Source organism: Fundulus heteroclitus, chromosome 3, assembly GCF_011125445.2.
Source record: "Fundulus heteroclitus isolate FHET01 chromosome 3, MU-UCD_Fhet_4.1, whole genome shotgun sequence".
Lineage (NCBI taxonomy): Eukaryota > Metazoa > Chordata > Actinopteri > Cyprinodontiformes > Fundulidae > Fundulus > Fundulus heteroclitus.
Window position 1 is genome coordinate 29,764,914 of NC_046363.1, and position 23,653 is coordinate 29,788,566.

Below are 23,653 nucleotides of genomic sequence, written 5' to 3' on the forward strand. Positions count from 1 at the left end.
CAGCACCATGTAACTTTTAACCATTAGGAGCGCTAGACCTGTAACTTCCAGGTTTTGTGCCCCTGAAGCCCACTGGCAACACTGCACTGTTGCAAAATTAAAGTCTCACTCCATGTTTTGGAATCTGATAGCAGACCAGCAGACTGAGACAATGCCACATTTAACCGTCTAAATGAAATCCAACACCAGAGAACTAAAAATATCTCTGATCAGATGAGTGTCATATCTGTTTTGTTGTGTTAACCAAAACAACGTAGAATGTAAGACCTTGAATGTTGTAAGAAGTTGGGTAATGGGACTTAGAGTGCCGTTCTAGGCCACATTAGCATTTCAGCTGCGGATCCGACCCTCTCAAGTTACACGGGTGAGTTTTTAAAAAGGGCATCCTGCTCAGAGCATCGATACGTACCAAGTGCTGTAAGTTGACCTGAAGAATCATTTCGTAGATCTCAAATTAAGGTAATACTTTGGTCAAAACTTACATGGTGCTGCTTTAAGTTAAAATTTTCAATCAACATTCGAGAAATGTTCAACTAAAATAAAATAGTGTAAAAATTAGAATTTCAAGATTTCATTTTTATTTGAAACTTAATTTAAAATAAATTGTAGTATACTAATTGTTGATGCCATGGCATTTAAAAAAAAAATTTTTGTATACAGAAACTTAAGCAAAAATATAAAGTACACATAAAATGTAATAATTTCAACAAGTGGTATTTTGTTTTGCTGTACGTGGGTTTTTGCAACCAGAAACATCTCAGAATGAGTCTGTCCTCGTAGGTTAGGGAATATAATAGCCGGCCTCTTGCAGCCAGCTGACTGACGGCGTGCAGCAGCAGGTGGGGGAGGGTCTGTGAAACATCCCTGTATGCTCTATGCAGCTGCAGAAAACTTCAGCCCCTCTGGCACTTTCTCTGGAATCGCATTAACATGACTTTAAATCAGGGAAGTTATGATTGAAGATTTTTTTTTTCAGATTTGAAACTAGAAATGTAAAACTTTATTTCCCTTATACACGTATCCGGTCCATGCTTAGTACAGACCCTGTAATCACGAAGAAGGATGATCTGCTTGCTGTTCGAATTATTAACCGGCAGAGAGAGAAGAGGCGACACGCAGAGGGCAAGAAACCAAAAGGGCGACAGCATTTAGTGTTGGCACCGTTTGGCAGATTGTAAACCAGTGTGTTCAATGGGATTTTCAACAAATGGCCTTAGTTTATGCATAAACTGGTGAAAACACAGCTGACTTGTCACAACCACTTAATAGAAAAATGTATTACTTCTTTTGCACTTGTTTGTCACATGTTCAATGAACAATATAAGTGTAAAACTTTGGTTTCTTTGGGGGGGTAAAAAAAAAAAAAAAAAAAAACACCAACAAGGGAGAAACAAAACACTTGTTATGTACATTTTGGTGTGAAGTATCTGTGTACTATATATGTAATCATCTTTATTTTTCTCGTGAAAATGTACATATTTATGAAAATGTAAATATCGGATCGATGAAGCCAGTTTTGCCGGGAGTAAGGAGGTTTGGGGTCAGCCCCAAGAGACCGAAATGTGTCTGAGCAGGCGTTCAGAATGTAGTTTGGTTTGACATTATACCGAACTGACCAACCCTGTATCACCTGGGGTGGATTTTATATTGACCCCCCCCCAAAAAAAATCGATTGCATTTTCACATAAGCATTATTTCTAGAGTCTTTGCACAAGGGGGAAAAAAAACAAACTAAAAACACAATTGATCTGGGATGCCTTCACCACACAAGCAACAAACTAACTCGTCTGAGCCAGCTTTTCTGCTTTTGCGCAGCAGTTAGCCGGTGACACTTTTGGGACCCGAGCTGTAACCTGAGAGGCTGTCCTCCGTCACCGCTAAAAAAAAGCAAAAAAAACCAACTAACTGCAGATATGGTGCGTTTCAAAGGGCGCGCACGCACACACGCACAGCTGCTGTACGTACATACATTGGCAGCATGTGGAGAAACAATTCGCCCACACAAACACCCCTCAGTTGCTCTCATTATGCTCACTCCCACAGCCAAACTGGCGCAGCAGACACCTCATACCTGACAAGTCTGCCATCTTCTGACATGAAGCCCACACATAGCCGCACAAAACCCTAATGAAAAACAAACAAAAAACGCACCAGTAGAGATGTTTTCTCCTTGTTTTTTTTTATTTATTTGTTTTTTGCTCGATAGCCGTGTCAAGGAGAAGCTGCGCCCAGATTGTGACCGTGTAAATCCCACCTCTCAGAGAGCATTTATTTGCCCTGCTTTAGGAAATATAGCTTTCATGAAAATGCTGCCAATCTGACCTCCTGTTCATCCCAGATTCTCTTTCAATGCTTTTAAGTCAGTCATCCCTCTCCTGTTTTGTTTTTTTCTTCCTCCCCCCCCTCCTGAGTACTCGTACCTCGGCTCGTCGCCGCCGCCGCCACCCCCTCAGACGCAAACACGGTGACATCCACCTCGACACTGAAGGCAAAGCTTGTCAGACAAAATGCTTTTAGTGAACCCTGCAATTCTGGCTCGGGTCTAGCATCAAGGCGATGCAAGTCAAGATATCAGATATTTCCCCCCCATATATTCCAAAAATGCGACGTCCCCTCGCTGTTTGTTTGGCTCCAGACATCCAATGACAAATCAAAGCCTTAACATCTCCCAACTCACTCGCATCACAGACAAAAAAAAAAATAAGAGAAATAAGAAACGTTTCTGTGTACATAGTATAAATATATAAATATGTAGCAGAGGAAAAAGAATTACTAATTTATGGTGTCACATTTGTGTATTACTCGGTGACAGCAAGCATGAAGGATTTATTTTCTGCTATTACAGTCTCCTCTCTCTCTCTCTCTCCTGTTATTTTGCAGTGCTTTATATAAGTTATGGTTTCTCAGTGCTTTATTCTTGACTGCTGCGCTGTGATTGCTGCCAAATCTGGTGAATTTGAACTGTACACACACAGACACGCTACAAAACACTCTTAATCCAAAATGTGCTTTTATTACTATCGACTGCTCTGTGTGAACGTTGTTTTAACTTGTTTTGTATTTTTATTTTTTTTATTTTTTTGACTTTATTTTTGGTCTGAGTTAGGATTGTTGTCGCTATTTTGTCATGTCTTTCTATATTTTTCTTCTTCGTATTCGGTTCATATTAAAGACTTCCTGGTTTTTGAACTGTTTCTGTGTTGCTGCGTTGTGTATTTGTGTGTGTGTGTGTGTGTATGTGTGTCCCGGTCCCTTGTAACAGTTCAGCTTTGCAGGATGAGTTAGGAGCCAGGTTGAAAAGAAGCGCCGCTCATTGATTCCCGCTGATTAGATTTATTGATAAATTGATCACGATATGAAGTGGCCTCTCGGTCTCTTGTCACACAGCCTTCAGAGTCCAGACCCATCCTCTATATTTTTAACTCCAATTTCCTGCTCCGGCTGTTTGTCACGTTTAATTTTCGATAAATCGGTGTGTGTGCGTGTCAACGCAGGTGTTGTAATGCTCTTAAGGGAAAACAGAGCGCAAGTGTCAGAGAAAACAATTTTGTAGACTAAAAATCCTGCCCTGTAACCAAGCTCCACCTCCTTAGAGTCGCTCTGCTTTGCACATCTGTCCTGGCTGGTTGGGGTAAACACGCTGCCCTGGTTACATGTAGAGTATTTTTACTGGCAGTTTTTGAGGACCAACACAAAGGAGTGCATAATATTTTTCAGCGTTTGTACAAATCTAAAATGTGTGGCGTGCATTTCGATCGCTCCCCCCTTTGCGGGTAAACGCTTTGTAGAAGCACCTTCCGCTACAGTTCCTGCTGCAAAACCTTTGGGCTACGCCTCTACCAGCTCTGCACATTGATCTTTGCCCGTGTTGCTGTGCAGAATAGCTGAAGTTCAGATTGGATGCATATAAAGCCTGTGAACTGCAGAGGCAGAGCACTAAATGAATATCTAATTTGACAATACTGGGCAAAAGCTTCTTATTGCGTCAAATTAAATGTTAATTGAACAAAAAACACATGATTTTACATATAATCTTAGGTCCTTGGAAAATGTAGCTACGGCCCTGCATCATGTTCGGATCTAATCATCGTCAAAATGTCCTGGAAGCTTGCACGACTTTTCACTTTGCTGGAAAGACGGTAGCCGTTCGTGTCAGGCTGACGTGTTCACGAGGGGCCTGAAGATGACGGAGGCGACTTAATAACCTTACCGTTCACAATCAGATTTAGAAATTTTCAGTGGGCCTCCGCGAGAATGATCCAAACTGAGTGACGCTTGATGCGCCTGTCGCTGTGCTGCATGTTAAAAACCTTTTGTGGACAGGTTGCTGGAGGAAATTTCGAGTGAGACTGATCCACAAAGAGCTGCAGAAACAAGAGGATTACGCTCAGAGATTGGCCTGAATTGTGTAGGACTCCTCCTCGTCTTCGGAAAAGTGCTGGGCTAGGTGGAACAGAGACTTTGAGATGGTCCAGTCAACTGATGCGGGCCTTACCAAAGCGGCTGATCTTACCGAATCTCTCACACAGACTTTGGCAGACCAACTCAAAGAGGAGCGCTTTGATGAGCCGCGGACTACAGCAACAGTTGCAATCTTTCTACCGCTGCCAATTCAAAGCAGATCAAAAATAAACATCTAGCAGACTGCATGATATTCTTGTATCATCTACACTCGTGTCAATGGCAAAGATGCCTTTTGAATCGACGTATCCCATTCCTGTTCCAGACTCGGTGATTAGGCGAGACGGACGGACGCTTCTCAGACTCGAGCTGTAAGATAACGAGGCGTATATACGAGCATTAATCCCATCAAACAATGACTAATTAAAGGAGGAATTAGTGGTTTGCTGGCTGACGCTCTGACTTTCAAGACTTGAAAAGTGAGATGTGCCGTGCAACAAGACTCCTTGAAGGAAACGAGGCAAATGGAAAAAAAAGTTTGCCCATCCAGTCTGACCGTGTTTGTGACATTCCTTGAAGCTTTTTTTTTTTTAAGAGGTTTTTGTTAAACTATTACTACTGAGGAAAGATTGCTATAGTTAAGCCAGCGAGTACCGCGGGGTGGGAGCGAAATGTTTCTGCTTTTAAAGCTTGTAAAAAGATTACCTGCGGTCAACCCTGGTGGATGATTATCCGAGAAGCGGCGTGCCAAAGCCACAGATTTGGACGGCTGTGAGACATTTTTGCTGCACAGCACAACAACTGTTGCTTTGAGCTACAGTGAAAGTGATGAGGTCGACCATTGCCATCCTGCCTAGACCTTTTGCCCCTCTTTTGGCACCGCCAAGTAAAAATTAGATCTACCACTGGGTCTCTGCCATGCTAGCACATTGGTCTGCTTGGATCTGAACCATTCCCTTACAGCTCTGGCTGTGTTACCGAGGGCCTCTAGGCTGCTTCCCTGATTAATGCTACCCTTGTCAGTTTAGGTCGATGGTCAAATCTGGCTAGGCTGGAAGTTGTTTCATTTGTGGATGATAGATTGAAGAGCGCCTCCATAGCATGTCCAAAGCTCGGGATATTTTTTTTCGTTGCATAACCCCGCTTTAATCGTTCCCACACCTTTATCCCTGACCTGTCTACCATGTTCCTTGGTCTTCATGATGCCGTTTCTTCACAAATGTTCTCTAGAAAAACCTTTGAGGCCTTCAGATAACAGCTGGATTTATAGTGGGTTACAAAATTGCACACATGCGGAGTCTATTCAGGTAGACAATTGGTTGCACTGGATTTTATTTCAAGCTATCAGACTAAAGGCTGAACACAAGCGTGTGTCCTTTTCAGTTTTATTTGAAAAAAAAAAAAAAAGAGGATGGTGAAAAGTTCAAGGAGAGTGGATACTTTTACAAGGCACTGCATGTCCACGATAATGGAGTTTTTATTTTTATTTTTAAAGGTCACTACTTTCTGATAGGATTAGAGATGCACCAAGTTAATCAGGTCAGATACTAAACCTTTAAAATATTGATTAAATGCACCAAAACCAATAATTCCCACCATTTCTCCGGCCCATGAACACATCAACCAGCAGCATGCGTTTTGATTAACTTTGAATTTAAGAATTCAGGGCAGATTTCTTTGCGTAAGCAAGGATATACATAAAATCCTTTAATTTACTGCTGGACTCATAATACCTCAAGCAAGGAACCTGCTGCGCACTTTTTTTTTTTTTTTTTTTTTGCTTTTGTGGTGTGAAGTTTGGAATAAAACAAAATCATAATCAGCGCTTCAGTTCTCCAAAGACCTGATCCGTCCAACCTGGTGATTATAAAAGGTCACGTGTGCTCTTTTTTTTTTTTTTTTTTTTTTTTTTTTTTTTTTTTTTCCAACATGAACAAATGTTATTTCACCCATCAGGAGCTCAAACATCTCTCACCCTCTAACTGTGCAGGCCCTGAGAAAAGACGAGAGGAGAGGAATGTGTTGGTGGAGCTTCAGTGGTTTTCCTGCAGAGAAGTGCTTTATGTTCCCAGGTGGAGGTCGTGTGGGGGGGGGGGGGGGGGCAGTGCCTCTCAAAGGCTACATTGTTTGAACTCTGACTAAACCAAACTGGCTTGGTCAAATTTTAACAAGAGTGAGCAGTGAGGAGGTGTGTGTGCTGGCATACATGCCCGCATCCACCTTCTGATTCAGTTTTAACTTTTATTTCCCTCTCCCCACCGAACGCAGCTCAATTACCTTCTGCCGGTAACAACCCCGTCAGGGTGACGGTTTGCTATGGGCGGTCACGGCGGCACGTCCTCGATATTTGCCCGCTGCTTTGATGGCGTCGTGTATCCGCGCGGCGTTCCGGCTTCTTGTCACAGTTCATTTTTGTTGCAAGCTTCTTCTGTCAATGCAGCTATTTACTGCGAGTCCAGCCCACCATCTGGCCACTCTAATTGCTTTGGATTCGAGGCTGGCGAGATGGCGAGGACAAGCACACGGCAACATACTATGACTCTTTCGCATTTTTTTTTTTTTACTTAATATATAAAAAAAAAAAACTTGAGTGCTGCAGCAGCAAAGCTTTTAAGCTGCAGCTTGTTATAAAAGCCTGTAGAGCCACTTGCCTTTTTTTTTTTTTTTTTGGTCTCTTTTCAAGTGAATAGGTACACACAGCATGTGAAAGCTCTGACCGCATAGTGCCAGACCCATTTTATCTGAGCTCGGGGGCAATTAACCTGAATCACAAGCCAACGTGACAGCATCTACACTGCTATCAACATTAGCTTACAGCCAGGAGACATGGTGCGGTGGCCCAAAGCGGTCGGGCCTTCTGGCTATGCCGCTGCAGCGTGAAAGCACGCACAAGCTGTGTGTTACGGCACGGATCGAGCCGTGAGTGTGTGATTACTTCAGACAGGATGTTTGTGTGTTTAATTGAAGTGCACGTGACTGGTTGACACATGCATGTTTGTGTAAGGCTTTATATTTGACTTTCAGCTCCGACGGCTACATCCGCAGTGCTGATTAAACGGCTGATTGTCGCTGTGTGTGTGTGTGTGTGAGTGTGTGTGTGAGTGGAGGCCCTCTCTGCTCATAACTTCAAACACGATGCTCCTCCTTTAACCTCTCACCTTCCGGCTCCGGACCCGACAAATAAATCCCAGAGGTGTTGATGGATGGCCGGGCTCGTCGAGTGGATATCTTAAGCGATGGATGTGGTGACCCAAGGCTTGGCGAAGATTAAACCGTGTCTGCCTCTAACCTCAATTATGAAAGGTTTCTGCATATTTTTATTAGCTTTTTTAGGTGATGGTCTTTTCTTTAACCTGTGGTGAATTTTTTAAGCCTGCAGGTGTGTGTCTAATGCTAAGTAGGGCACTGGCAGCAACCACGGGCTTTCAGTAGGTACGTATCTACCTGCGAGTCCACGGCTGCCGTTTCTGCTCCAGAAAGCATACCAAGAGTATCACTGCTCTGTTTTTATTAATTCTTGTTAATGACATAGACCAGGCTTTTTTTTTTTTTTTGGTCCAACACATGGTTTGATTTACCTGAAGAGTATTTTTTAACCACCCTAAATCTGTTAATGTTTTCATGATTTAATACATAACTTAATGCTTAATTAGCCAGCGCAAGGTCTAGATCTCATTAAAAACATAGAAATAATTTATATCTTAATCTCAGGCTTTAACTACGTTCCTTTGAAAAAGAATGAAAGCCCATTTTTCCAGCTTGAAAATATTCTAAGGCAACAAATGTGACTTCTTGGCAGAGTAAAAGGAGTATTAGTAGTCAGTTACCTGACTTTTACTCTAACCAATAAACAGAGAAAATCACCTGACATTTTATATTTAGCATTTCATCGCTATATCTACAAGTTGACCCAAATGATAGTGGGTATGTGATTTTTAAACTTATGTTTGGGGAAAATCAAATGTTTTTCAGTGATTACAGACCATGTTTCTGTGGATTCATTCAGGCCACATTTTATTTTTTTTTTTATTCTAATTCTAAGGTTTTTTTTCAAAGGGCGGCCTTCCAAGAACAGATTTGTTCTCCTTTGCAGGGCTGCAGGATGGAAATGACATCTTGTTCTTGGTTTGGGAGTTCATGTAAGTCTGTTTTGACACATCTGGGCAGAGCTTCATGTCTAATGTGGTGCCCAACATCTATTGTGCTCGGTTTACTGGGAGCCCTCCACGAAAACCAGTTCTGCACTCGAGTTTCTTATGAAGTATGAAACATCCTGGCCTCCTTTTTCCACCTCAAATAAAACACATTACTGCTATTACCAGTCTGTAAAGCCCTGAATAAAAAAAGAAACAGTATAAAAGTTTAATCAATCTTAAACTATGTTTTAAAGAATCTTCGTTAAGTTCAGAAATAGTACAGTTCAAGTTTAATCGGTCCAGATTTCTTATGAGGGGAAATATCCCTTTAACTTAATGTAGATAGGAACTTATGAAGCAGATAACTAACTTGAGCACAATGCTAACAGTAAACCATTCACAATTTTTCTTCTCACTGTCATAATTGGATTACGGCATTAAAAACTGGCGGCTTCTTCGTTGCTTTAACAGTTTCGATGAAAGTCTGTATTGAATAGCTTCATATTTGGATCGAGTAACGGGAACTGGACGTTGCTTCATTAGACGGGATTCACTTTAACAAGCTATATTAAAGCATTTTAAATATCGTAAGATTCTCTGAATCTGATTAGACTCTTAACAGTATGATGGTTCTCAACATTTAAACATTGAACCACTTTAAAACCAACTCTAAAGCTGTTTTATCTTTCAGTTTTAAGACGGATATGCCCAGCTTGACATGGCCCAGTTCCTGCTATTGACAATAGTTTAAAACGTGCTCTAGATTCAAAATGGCCAGCATTTCCATCGTATCATTCTTTTACAGCTCTCTCGTTCAGAGTACATAGAGTAAGGCAGTACTCCCTTTTGCGGAGGGAGTACTGCAAAAGGGAGTACTCTGAACTCCACCGTTTGCAGATAGCCTGACTATATAACCGTTTGTAAATTACTTGGTAAAGAGTACAGCAGCATGGGAAGAAAATTCCAGTATTCTAACCAGGAAAAACACCAAACTACTTACTATAGTGGGTGTTCATTTTCGGACTTTGCCTAGCGATGTATCCAAATAACAAAATATGTAGCAAGTATTGCAACAGTTTAACAGCAGTAGGTGTTGCTCTATTTTTATTTCTCCTTGTAACTGCTGTGATACCATAAAACTGTGGTATTTCTACTTAAGAATATCACAGAGCAAGTATCTCACACCAGTCCATTTGTGAAATATGGCCTTTTTTTCTTTGTTAACCAAGTCGACCACTTGACCTCAGTCCAAGACAGCTTTGCCAGGGATTAGACTGGAAGAAGAAAACGTAAAAGAATTCAAGCTACATAACCCTTACAAACCATTAAGTGGTTTCACTTTTACAGTAAGACTATAGCCATAAGTCAAACCCGTCAACATGCACTGCTCTGCCGGTTGTTGGATTGAGTTGCATGGTTTTTTTTTTGGGTTTTTTTTCTGTCTGAGAACTGGTTTTGACTCTGAATAAATAATGTTCTTAGATTTTCTGTTTTCCATTTAAAGTAGCTGTATTTAAGATCAGAAGACTGCTGGGTGCTCTGGCTGTCTCCAGAGCAGCAGAATCTCTTTCCAAGGTAAACAAAGCCAAAACCAATCTAAATCCAGCTAAGCTCGAGAAGCTTGCAGATCTTGAGGAAAACCATAGCACTGTGGACTCTGCCCTTATCCCACTCTCTCTCTGTGGGAGGCTTTTTGCAGCGAGGATATGGTTTATTCAGCAGAGGAACGTCTGGAAGTTTGCCCTCTTCAAATTTCTTGCTAAGGAATGACATTTCTTTGCTGGGCTGGCTGCCACAACAAAAGACTGGCTTTTTAAAGACGCACGCACGGATCAAAAGGAGTAGTTCACCGGGAACATGCGCTGCCGTATCTTCAGATCACAGCTAATAATTTCTGCAACGAGCACTCGGCTTCAGTCCTGGTGAAAAGGAAGTAGAATTTCAAGGTTTTTTGAATTAGGAAAACAAAATTGGCTCTGGGCAGGTCATACCATTTTGAACAGCTTTCCATTTAAAAATCTAAAAGTTTACAACACAGCTTTGATTAAACATTTTGTAAAAACCACGTTTACCGGTTATTACATGAAGTGCATACATGTTGGTTCTTCTGAATGATTACAATGGTCTCACACAGTATTTATTTCAGTCTTTTAATTCAGTACAGGAGATGCTTTTCAGATGGTCGACTTTGATTCCAGTTTTGCTGAACATACAAATTTAAGATAAATTTACTGGGACATCCCTCCCGAAGAATCTTTTAAAAGCTGTCTTGAATATTCTACCCTTATGAATAATCTTTTACACTTTTAAACACTCTAAAATGTTGGAAAGTTGCCTTGAGTCTCCACAGATTGATTGACAGGAGCAGTTGCGTCTTTAAGGTGTCTGCTTATGTCAGTTCGCTTAACACGGGCCGCGTTTCTGCTGAGCAGCAAACTGACAGGATTTCTGCTTTGATGGAGCTTCTCACGCTGCTAAATACTTGGCTACCCATGTGCATTTGATCAGCATGATGTGGGTAAATACTTCCTGTAATTACAGTCTACATTTTGAATATTTCATATATCCGTGCAGACGTCTGTCTGGTTTCCTATGATCAAATTTATGTAAATCAGTCCTGAGAAGAACTTGTGGGAGGAAGTAAAACCCAAAATTACTGTAATCTCAAACTTTATCAACTTTTTTTTTTAAAGCCTATTTAAGAGCATTTGTGACATCATTCATTTTTATTTTTAGGGATGTTTGGTTGCGTCAGCTTTTGAGCAATGGAAGCTATAAAAGTGGAAGTTTTTCTTTCTTTTTTTTTGGATCACTGAATGCAACCTGGAGGTTTTTCCAACATGCATCTTTACTAAATCCATCCATGCAATTTGACTCTGTCCATCTACCAATAGACTAAACTGAATTATTCAAAGGTTTGATTTCAACTCATTGTGTCACTGACTCTTATTCTAATACATGAGATCACTTTATTTCACCTACAGTCTGTTTTGCTCTTGATAGTGGGATCAGTTATTTATTTTTTTTGCTAGAATTGCTTGTTTAATTAGATTTAAATCGGTGTTAAAAAAAAAACAGAACAGATCTCTTCACTGGCATTCCCAATTTCACACAGTCTGAGTCAGTTTGTGACAAATTTGGTGATTGTTCATCGCTTGTGAGTCAGAATGGGAGAGTAATTTGGCTGCGTGACTAAAGCAGATTGTGAACGGTGCTTTAGATGTTGTCTTTTTCTGGTAGTTGCTTTATGGGCACAATAGAGAAATTAGATACATTTTAATATAGTTTTTCTAATCGTATTGATATTTTAGTGGTGCTTATTTTTGTTACAATATCTTACACGCCCCAGATATTACCATTATCTAAACAAATGCAGTTTAAAGTAAAACTTAATCTTTAGAGGTATATATAATTTCTATAGTTTTTTCCCCTTCCACTGTACCTTTTGTTACATTCATGTCCAAATTTGAGAAATATCTACAAAGGAAGTAAGCAAAAGGCAGCCCAAAACTTGCAAGAGATTTTTAAGGAGATTTATCTAATGGTAAGGAGGAAGTTGGGATAAATGTTTTGAGAGAGTGGTAGCTTGGTGATCTGATAAACTGGCACTAAGTAGGGTATTTCCAAGCCCTCCCTGGTGATGAAAGACTTCTCATAACAAAAACTAATTATTGTGATTTCTGCTCCAGTTCTGGCCAGCATTGACACTCTGATTTGCACAGGCATCAGGCGTCCCTTGTGTGTGCGCACTATTAAAACGGTCCACATTGCTGTCACGTCATGCAATAATTGTGCAAATGTTGCAATTCTCTACTTAAACACTTCATGTCTAGGTCTTCAGAGTGTAATTGCTGTACAGTAATTAAGATGGAAGACAGTACCAAGATGGTCTGTGTGGCAACTCAAACTGACAGTAATTTTCGAGGTAGCTTTCTCACAACTTTTTTTGGTTTTAAAAAGTCCCTTCAAGATAATACCAAGCTTAATGCTTTTGAGGGAAGGTTTTTTAATTTTTATGCCCTGTTATAGCATATTCGATATACCACATACAGAGACTGTTTACCCACATGTACCAGGGCAACTTTGCTATATAAAAATTATATCTTAAGATGGTATCTTTATTACTCAATTGACTTGATTCAATTAAGTTTACATCTGGCATCAAAGTAGACAGGTCGCATTAATAAAATATGAATCTGTGCTTGTATGACCTTGAACCTTTTTAGATTATTTGTATAGGTGTGTCTGGAGGAAAGTTAAAGCATTCAGACGGCATCTGCAGACTGACATCATTTTCATTTGGCTCAGCCATTGAAAACAAGAACAAGGTGCAGCTGAAGCTAGTTATCATGACAACCATACAGGTGTAAGACTTGGCGGGAGCGGTTACTGATTTAACACAATCTGCAGACAATTTGTACTGACAGGACACATGAAACATAAAACAGCTGTCAAAGAAAAACTTCTCTTATCTGAGAAAGACCAAACACCCACCGTTGCCTCAGTGGTCTGGCTGTTGACTCCCTGTTGGAACGATCACTACTAGCCACGGCATAAGCTGTGTTGCCTCCTCTTCCCTAATGTTTCTTTCTTCCCTTAAATCTAATATTGAAATAGTTTCATAAACTAGGTTAAGAAAGTTCCCAACTTAGAAACTCATCAATCCCCCTCATATGGTTTTACTTCTCTAGAACTCACTCAAGTTTTTACTTCTATGCCATCCATTTTTTATTGGAAATAATCCGCACATTAGTTCCTGTTAAAAAAAAAAAAAAAAAAAAAAACATTTTTAGCTTGCATCCATAGACAGTCACAGGCTTCTAGATGGTGTGATTGTCCAATCTCTCTCCTAATACGGGATACATCCATTCTTAGAGGGCGACACAAAAGATTCTTGTGTGTCAAGAAAGTGCATTTTAAAAGCATCTATCCAATTTGGAAAAACAGCAAAAATTGGGATTTTATTTGCTTCATAAATTGAAGTTTAACTGTCCAAGGTGGTATTAAAACAGTTTATGTTCTCTATTTTTTTTCCCCTGAATTTTTTATTTTATTTTATTTTTGTATCATAGTGCAGATGATTGCTGAATCTTTCACTTGGTGGTACAAGCACCAAATTTGGCACATGTGCTCCAGGACTTATTCTGTCAGAAAAGTATGTTACCCACGTTAGAAAACAAAATACCCACAACTTTTCAAGATGGCCACCATTTGAAGGGGTTTTTAACTGTTTGAGATAGATTTTAATGCAATATTGGGGTTTCGATGGGGTTTCGAGTATGATAAATCCAATTCTTCGTTTACAAAATCGTAAATTATTGAAAACCAAAATGATGACAGGAATTATACGATGAAACATTCTTAGTGATGCTTTTATTTGAACAATTGTCCCAGTATAGAGACATGTACAGTTACTGTAGTACTGTGCATGTTGCATTACAGTATAAGATGATGTGGTACAACTAATCTGGGATGGGCTGGTGCATTGATTACACGTTTCCTGGTAGGTAGCATAATGTCAACTTCTTGGCAACACTGTTGAGCTTAACAACAATGTTAAGCATATTTCATATTGAGCAGGAACTTATTTTCTTTTCATTCGCGTTGTGGCTTAGTCAATCATTTAGTCCTCACAGTTATTCACACAACGTTGTAGGCCTACACTTGGGGCTGAAGTGATAGCAGTTTCATTGCCTTAGGCATTCGGCTTTGCAGACATATTTTGTCAACTGCTGACAACTCTGGGCAATTGGTGGAAGAGTTGTCCAAAAGGCCTGGCAGACCTCAGCATCTTTCTGCCACCTCCAGTTGGCAGGGCTTTCAGTTTGCGTTTTGCACACTTGGTGCAACAGATTTAGTCAGTAGTCCATAAGTATCTTTCTCTTCATGGTACAAGCACTAAATTTTGTGAACGTTTTGTAAGACGGCTCCAAAAGTACTGGTTTGAGTCATGCAATGACCGCCATCTTGAAAACTGGTGGCCATCTTGAAATATAATTGTCAAAAATAAATGATTCAATTGAAAATTTGATGCTATTTGTCAAAAGCATGGTTCTATTTGTGCACGTTTTATGCTGAAAATTGTTTTCTTCTTTTTTGGGACGGCCATCTTGAACACTGGTAGGGTATTTTGGATTCTCAGTTGGGTAACATGCTTTTCTTAAAAAAATAAGGTCCTATACTTTTGCCAAATGTGGTGCTTGTATCATCAAGTGAAAGTTTCTTATTGACTTAATCTGCTGCGCTATCAGAGGAAAAATGCCCTGAACAATGTGGGGTTAATATAAGCAAAGTAAATGGAGAGAGCAGAATGTTTTTTTTTGTAAATGAAAACAAGAAATCATATTTTTCCTCTTCCTCAAGCTGTAAATTAACATTTGCTTCTGGTCAGTGTTTTTTTTTTTCATGTGTGGTCTTTGCACAAGCAGAAGGGAAGAAAAAAAAAAACCTAGGGCAGACAGAGATGGGGGAAAGTGAGTCCTCTTGTTTCCCCTGGAGGCCCTGGGCGTTTACTCTTCCTGTACCGTGCTGACAGGACTGGAGGTAAGGCGGTCGGTTGCACTGCGTCGATGGGCGGGCGAATCTCCCTCGGGGCAAAGCCGAGAGCTGAGAGGGCAGGGGAGGGCAGAGGGAGGTGAATATATCGCGCAAGGTGGTATTATAGGAGGGCAAAGAGGGCATGGTGGTGGGGAAGTGTGGAGATCCAAGACCTTAGAAATAGCTGAAAGAGCGTGCTCTGTATGAATTCAATAGTGACTAATACAAGATTGAACAAAACTGGGAGGAGAGATGAAAGGAGGAGCGGGGGAGTCTCTGCACGGAGGGATGGGGCAAGAGGGCAAAAAGTAGAACAGAGTGAGGGAGGAGCAGGCTGAATAAAGATGTAGCGGAGATGTCTGAGCTGATGCAGCTGTGTTGGTTTTAGCTTCTCGCAGCTCGGTCTGTGTGCCTTTCTGGAAGCCTCCCCATCTCAGACGGCGGAGAAGAGAAGGCCCGCCCCGGCGTTCCTCGGACCTCCGCACACCTGCACAAACACGGTCCGCCGCTGCCGCTCGACGAGAGCCCCAGCTTAATGCGCTGGTTGTGTTGCTGTGAGGGAAATCTGACCCGAAAGGTCGTCATGCTGCGACTTACCTGGAACAAATCCTGTTTAAAAAAATAAATAAATAAAGAGCATCACGTGAGTGCAGCATGACCACAAGGGAGCTTCGTGGTGAGCAAAATGTGCACGTGGGGCGCGTTTGTGTGCAGGTGCATGTCTGTCTGTCTGTGTGTGGGTATAAATAAAAAGATTATATCTGGGGAAAGAATGGTTTGTTGCTGCTCCTAAGAATAGCTTCTGTGACGGAAATGATTTTGATTCTGTATGCAAGCCTGTGTGCGTGTGTGTGTATGTGGTTGTCTCCCTTTTTTTCTGTGTGTGTGTGTGTGTGTGTGTATTTGCCCTGGAGTGTTTTGCAGATCAAATGCTCTTGCTGTTTAATTCTCCGTCTCAACAGGCAGCTCTTACAAAGAACATGCCCGCGCTGGCACGTGCGCGTCTGCTCACACACACTCAGACACACAAACCTTGAGAAAGAGAGATGAATTTTACAGATAAAAAATAAAATAAAAATAAGGCTGCAAATATTTGATCTTGGGGGATTTGAGACATTCTTCTGGGGACGGCTGAGTTGGTAGTAAATGATGGACGATTTGGTACATGTTCGTTTTTTGCATTTAACTGCAGAGCGCTAGTCTCCGTGACTTACTGCGTGGATTTTACTTGCAGATTTTTTATTTTTTTTCCCAAGGTTATCAAAAATGCTGCTTCGGTGTTGCCGGGTTTGTACCTCTTGAACATTTCCAGATTTGGTCTCGTAATAACCACAGACTTCAATCTGCGTGTGTTGTTGTTTTTTTAGGTTTTTATTTGAAAGTACAAAGTAGAGTACACATTATAAAACTGGAAGTATGAAAAAAAAAACTGTTCAGTGAAGGGCTCAGAGGTTTGTTAGAAAACGTTAGAGAACAAACGGCTTCATGAAGACCAAGGAACACAGCAGAGAGGGCAGGAGGAGAGTTGTGGAGAACTTCTACAGTTTTAAACATACCAAGACCAGACTGACCACCTGAACTGCCAGTCTAGGCAAAGACGACCTTTTAATGTGAGAAACAGCCAGAAGAAGGACGATAACTCTGGAGGAGAGATCACACCTCAGGCGGGAGAATCCGTTGACACAACAGGTAGTCGTGCGCAAAACTCATGTAGGAGTGGCATGTAGGAGTGGCAAGAAGAAAGTAAGAGTTGAAAGAAGTTGCCCTAAAAAAAATCTTGTTTTCTTTTTGACAAGCCAAGAATAGTTACACAGCAAATGTCTGGAAGAATGTTCTTTGGTCAAAGTAGGTTAAAATTTACCGTTTCACCTTTCATCCTTACACGATGTACAGCGAAAGGCCATCACCCAACACACCATCGTTGTTATGAAACATGGTGGAGGCAGTGGGGGGGTTGCGTCATGCAGCTCGAAGGAGGAACGCACCATTGGAAAAACATCAGCTAACATGTTAGGTATTTTGACCATCTGTTTATTTTAAATGCACTCAAACATCAACGCATTTAAAATAAACAGACGCCGCTTAGCCTGGCATGCTGCTAGGCTTATAATACGGTGGGGGGGGGGGACCCTGGGTTAATAAATGGAGGTAAAAACAGGGCAACCCTGGTAAGAAAACCTGTTGGAGGCAGGAAATGATTGGAGACTGGGGCTTAAAGTCACAACTGGACTAGAGTGGCCCGGTTAAAGTCCAAAACGTTTATGGGGTATAAAGCATCGTTTTCTCTAAAAGTAAATCCAAACTTTACACACAAAAATTTTTTAGCTTAAACACCTAAAAACTGAGGTGGTTTCCCAACAGCTGTTTATCAGATCAGGATTTTTTTTAACCTTTTACTCTTAATGGTATGGGACCAAACTGGAAACCCTAAGTTTGAAGTTCCTGTATTTCAACCGTGTGTATTCCTGTATTTCCTGTATTTCAGATGCGTTGCACAAAGTAGCAATTGTCTGCATGTGAGTCATTTAAATATCGAAACTAATTATATGGGCATAAATTTAAGATATCAGTGTTTTTTTTACCGAACCCCCATAAAATCATATACATAATTTCAGGTTACGCATACCTGCCGTGGCTCTTGAGGTAGTAGTTAAAGTATATAAACCGTGAAGTTATATGTACTTATTAAATTGCAATGCAGAACCACGGAGCTGCATAATTCCCCGCATTGTCAGTACAATAATTTACAGTTTTACAAAGATTGCTCCCACTTAGTAAGGATCAGCTGTAGCTCTGAGTCATCTGCTCGTTCCGTATTTATCTACTGTGTGGGTTTACCGTGTGCATCTGCTGGTATGCACGGCACAGTATGGTGAAGTGAAGGCGTGGACTGTGAGCTCTGAGTCCACAGCGAATGATGTCTGCCAGCCAGTCCCGCTGCAGGGTTCAACTCTCCTCTGAGTTCATTGTTTGACATTAAATATCGCCTTTTACCAAGGATAGGACTGTCGGAACTTCCCAAAAACTGTGTCTGCGTATGTTCACGTCTGCTTGGGAACATATGCATGTGTCAGCGCCTCCCTTATAACCACAGACTCCCTAATGTTCATTCGTCATCTTATCTAGACGTTGGATTTCTTGTAATCGTGTCTTCTGCCTCAGCTGCTTCTCTGCGGTTATCTTATCTCCCGTGGACAAAATGTCGGAGCAGGAAAATCTGTGGCTGCGTTTGTCTTTGGACTACCAGTATACTCTGTATGTTTGCTCATTTATATTTCAACATTTGCAGCAGATTTTTTTTCATCCAACAAATCTGACTCACCCCGTGCTATTTTAGTCAAAGGCGACATTTTTGTAATCAGAGTTTATCAACCTCTGAAAGGATCCACTGTGACAAACGTGTGTCGTAGCACTTCTTTGGAAGATGAGTCCTTCAGCTTTATCATTAATTTTAACCAGTTATGACCCAAAATGATATCCATTCAACCTCCCACTGTAGGGAGGTGGCATTGTTTGATGTTTGTGACATTATGTCCAAAATGGAGGTGTTCCTGCACTGCAAAAAGAGAACTAAAAGTAACATTTTCTTGAAATTAGTGCATTTGTCCTCAATTTGAGCTGCAGACTTAAATGATCTGCCAATGAAATAAGATTTTTGCACTTAAAATAGAAACAACTCATCTCCATCATCTGATTTCAATTGCAATATATCTAATTATCTTATTGTAGGGGTAAAAATACTCCATTTATCCAATATTCCATTGGCAGATCATCTAATTTATCTTCTCAAATCAAGGACAAATGCATCATTTCAAGTAAATTTTACTTTTAGCTCCCTTTGTGCAGTGTGCTCAGCCGCTTTAAGAGATCCAGATGATTCACATAAATAAATAAATAAATAAATAAATAAATAATAAGATAAACAGGACATGTGAATAGTATAAATGTTCAGAAGTCCCCTATTTCCAAGTTGGGTCTAAAGACTTTTGTTCCCTGTTGAGTCGAGTCTTTGGACTGCGGTCTGGTCTCTTTCTGTCGCCTCCAGTCAGATCTCAAGTCTTTGTCGCTTTAGCTTACATAGAAAACAGAATTGCTGTAGGCTCTAAATTTGAATCATTATCCTTAAAGGTAGAGTGGACCATTTTTTCAGAAATGTAAGTAAGAAATGCCCAAGTCCCTTTTTCAGTCTTCCGCCCCTCAGGGGGATTGCATGAAAGAATCTCCCAAATACACTCTGGTCGTATTTCTTTCTTCCTCTTCTTTTCATAAACTTGTTTGCTTGATAATTGCTGCGCTGTCAATGCTGTTAGCAAGAAAACATTTTGATCCGCCGGGCGTGTTCTCCGCCATTTTGTGCCTGTCGGTGGCATGTTGTGAGCATGGAGGGGCTAAACCCTGAATGGCCGCTGTTCAGGTGCGCGGCCGGCCCGGCTATGTAAACAAGAGACAAGAGAACAACACAGAGATGGTGTGTGCCGTTTAACCATAGTCCTTCTAAAAATATACCTTTAGTTCTTCACAAAACTGTTTTTTTGTTTTGTTTTTAGTTGTTTCAATCTGAAATATTGAAATTTCGCTTATTGCTTTTCAGAAAATGTATTGCAAAATGTAAAATAGAAAATGTATGAACTGGTGCAAACTATCTGGAAAACTCATGAATATTTTTGTCAGTAAAATTATAAATGTGAAAAAATCTAGAGATTAACACCTATCAAATATCCAAATGAACAGGAAGTGCTATTATTTTGAAAAAAAAAAAGTAAATGTCTTTGCAATGATTTACTTGGCCAGTTTATTCCTGCACTCAATGCTCTACATTACTCTTCAACTATGTAGCTCTTCACATGGGGTTGAGAGTTTTCTTTCCTTTGAGTCGGAGGATTTGCCATAATATTAGGAAGCAATGGTTTAAAGCATAAAGTCTAAACAGTTGCAAAATAAGTGATGAATAAGGAGGAAGATGCGAAGTAGTATGTGAACGGCAATAAAAATAGTTTCTGATAAACGTAACAACTTAGTCTCAACCAACAGTATCAGAACCCAGATGCCAGCTGGTGAAACAGATTCTTTTTTTTGTATTTTATTTTTTGTTAAATGTGATTCTAATCTCACGATGTGGTGCGTTCAGACTTCTGGATGTGGCAAAGACAACTTGCTAAAGTTCAAACCGAGCATCACAATGAGCAAGAAATAGTTTAAGCGATTTTTGAAAGGGACATTTGTTTTCAGAATGGCTGTTCTTGGCATTCCTGAAACTGCTGATCTGCTGGGATTTTCAGACAAAACCATCTCTTGGGTTTACAGAGGGAACAGTAAGGGGGGTAAATTAATATCCAGCGACATCAGATGTCTGGAGGAAAATGCCTTGTGAGAGTAGCATGGTGAGACTGGTTCAAAGTGATAGACAACTGCAGCTGTAATAACTTCTTATTACAGTCAAGGTACACAGAACCATTTCTCTGAAAGCCCAGCAGGCCAAGCCTTGAAGTATGCACACTATGAAGGTGTGGATCCGTCCCGCCTCGTGCCAAAGTATCAGGCTGCTGCTGTTGGTGCAACGGTGTGGGGGATACTTTTCCTGTTACACTTTTTGGACCCCTTAGTTCCAGCAAAGCATTAATTGAACACCCACAGCCTATCTCAGTGCTGTTGCTTAGCAGATACATCCCTTAATAATCAATGTGCCACCATCTGATGGCTATTGAGCAGGATGACGTCTTCATTGTTCTCCAGCGGCTTCCAATATCACCAGTCCAATAGAGCACCTTTGGGATGCGGTGAAACTAATAGACCTGCATCAATGATTCACAAATCTGCAGCAAATGTGTGATTCTTGTCATCTCGGCATGCACCGAAGTCTCTGAGTAATGTGTCTGGCGTCTTCTTGAATCTATGCAATGAAGAAATAAGACGGTTCTGAGCTCAAAACCGAGCAGCAGCAAGGCGTGCCTAATTAAGAGGCGACTGATTGTGTGAGCCAAGTTTACCTTGTGCCTTTCATCTCGTAATTACCCGGTGAGGAGAAACGAGTCTGGCTCCTCATGGGTTAAACGCCGCTCTGATGGCTGTCAGGCATCATCTCTTCAGCACATGTCCCGTTTTCCCCGTGAAGAGCCGCCGCGCTGACCAGAGTGCCACTCCTCCAGGGAGCGCGGCGTATGTTTCTGTCCCCTTATTAACCCCTCCTCTCCTCAGGGAGCCGGAGCGATTTCAGCCACATCGCGCACTCACTCAACGCCGCAGCCAAAGCATTATGGGTAACTCTTGCAAGCCACTTCAGAGTTTATTGTGCAGAAGATAGAGCTATTTAGAGAATGGCTGAGCATTGCCATGCAAAGCACAGCCACCCTGCACCATCCCGGGTCCTTTTTAACTGTCGGCTTTGGGCGGCGATAGGAGGAATAGTCCTGAATGGACAAAAGGTCTTATCTTACTGAAGGAAATTAAATGGTATTCAAATGTGGCATTTGGCATCACAGGGGCTCTACGTGAAATGTTTATAAACAGGATTATCGTCCTCGGAGCTCAGGATTTTGATCTTAGCTACCTTGCCGGTAATGACGGGTTCATGGCGTCAGACGTGTGATTCGACCTGCTTTCACCAGGATGCCGCAGACGAACGCGCGCACATGGAGCTCTGTTCTGTTCGCTGTTTAATAGCTCGAACATCTCGGTTTGGAGATAACAACAAAGTGTGAAATTCAAACGCACGGCGCGCTCTCTGGGTAGCGCGAGCGCGAGGCTTGCATTTTGATTAATTCATGTTCCAGTACATTTCGGTTTTTCCTAAGTCATTACCCTCCCAAATGACTTATCACTCCCAGCGGATCCAGACAAAACAAAACTCTCATAAACAAGCGCCTGCTCCGGCCCAATCTTGGCGCTTCCGGTTCCTTTGCCTCGTGCGTTTGTGCATGGCCCCTCTCTCCCTCCAGGAGTCCATCCCGCCGTCATATCGCCTCCGGCTCCCTGTTATTTATCTGCGTATTACACACACTGTCCAGGTACCACTTGCTGGTCGTTTATCTACCGTCGGTCCTCACCGAGCTGATATATGGAGCGCTTGCATTTCGACATCACAGCCCTCCTGCCGGCACAGGGAAGGCACTCGTGCGCTTTGCTCTGGAGCACCTGTTTTGTCACGGCGTGTGTCTGAGTGTATGATAAAGGGCAAAGGTGTGTGCTGACTTTTAGATTTCTCCCTGGTTATTTATCCTATTTTAAGGGGCCCGCACTCTGCTGTCGTCCTCTTAATACCCCTATTGCTCTCGCGCCGCGTGGTTTTTCTGTCTTTTCTTTGTCGGCGGGAGAGGTTTAATGCATTGCTGACATCTTAAAAAATGTTTTTATTTGGAATTTAAAAGCTAGAGCAGCAAAAGCTAGTGCATAATTGTGCAATTATTTTTCATCCCTCCGAGATCAGGTCACACAGGGGGCAACAGGGTCCAGGAGAAAACCCAGACATCCCCCTCCTCAGTGACTCCCTCCAGCTTGTTGTCTACCTGTTTTATAATATTTGCTTTCAGTTTCCATTTTCCCATGTTTTGTTTTTTCAATTGTTCTACGTTTTATTCCAACTTGCTTTCATTGTGTTTTTATTTTCCTCCGTTTTAATCGTGTAAAGCACTTTGTGTGTAACCTGACGCCGCCAGATAGATTTGCTTCGCATATCCATCTGGAAACCTTCCGTTGAAGTAATTTTGGGAAGGGGCGAAAATACTGGTTAGCTGATTGGCCTATGTTGGTGATAGACGGGCCAAATAAACCAATCAGATCAACGAAGCATATGACGTACTAACAGAGCGACGACGAAAACACAACCACAAGCCAAGCTAGTCTTGCTGCTGCAGGTAAAGGCTCGTTAGCTCAGCAAAGAAATACTCTGTAATTCCGATAAAACTTGCTCGCTAGTTTCATCGGCTGAAGCCGCCATGTTCTTTAGACTGAACTGTCGATCTTCTCGTTGCGTCACACCTCAACCCGCCTCAAAGCCAACGCTGATTGGACGTTCGTTTGGTGAACGGCTCCAAATTTTCTTTAACGGAGAGTAGCCAGACTGATCTGCGAGTGAAACCTTGAAAGCTCGCGAGATCAGGATGGTCTCACGAGGCTACTTTGTGTGGTCTTTGTAGTGAAATGTGCTTTACAAATTTGCCTTGTCATACTGGAAGGAGAACCTCTAGTCAGATCTCAAGTCTCCATCCATCTTCCCATCAACTCTTACCCCCTTCCCTGGTCCTGCTGAAAAGAAATGGCCTCGGCGTGATGCTGCCATCACCATGTTTCGCGTCGGGATGGCCTTTTCAGGGTTTACGTGAGGTTTCCTTCGCACACCGGATTTTGCTCGTAGACCACAAAGTTCCCGTTTGCTCGCGTCCCCTATATGGCCTGGCTCAAGACAAGATATATGGACGGCACAACTCGTAGATTTCATGTAAACAGATTCCCCCTGCCCAAGTTGTGAATCTTCTGCCGCTTCTCTGATTAATGCTCCCCCCCCCCGCCCAGTCCGTCGGTTTAGGTGAAGGCCACGTCTTGATAGGTGATGGATGATGAATTTAGATGTTCAAAGCGTCTAG

General features: G+C 41.6%; 1 protein-coding gene across 1 annotated transcript in view; it reads left to right on the forward strand.

Moving 5' to 3' along the window:
• Positions 1-23,653, forward strand: part of si:ch73-22o12.1 (nectin-2) — a 132,932-nt gene that overhangs the window by 70,400 nt on the left and 38,879 nt on the right. The window lies entirely within an intron of this gene.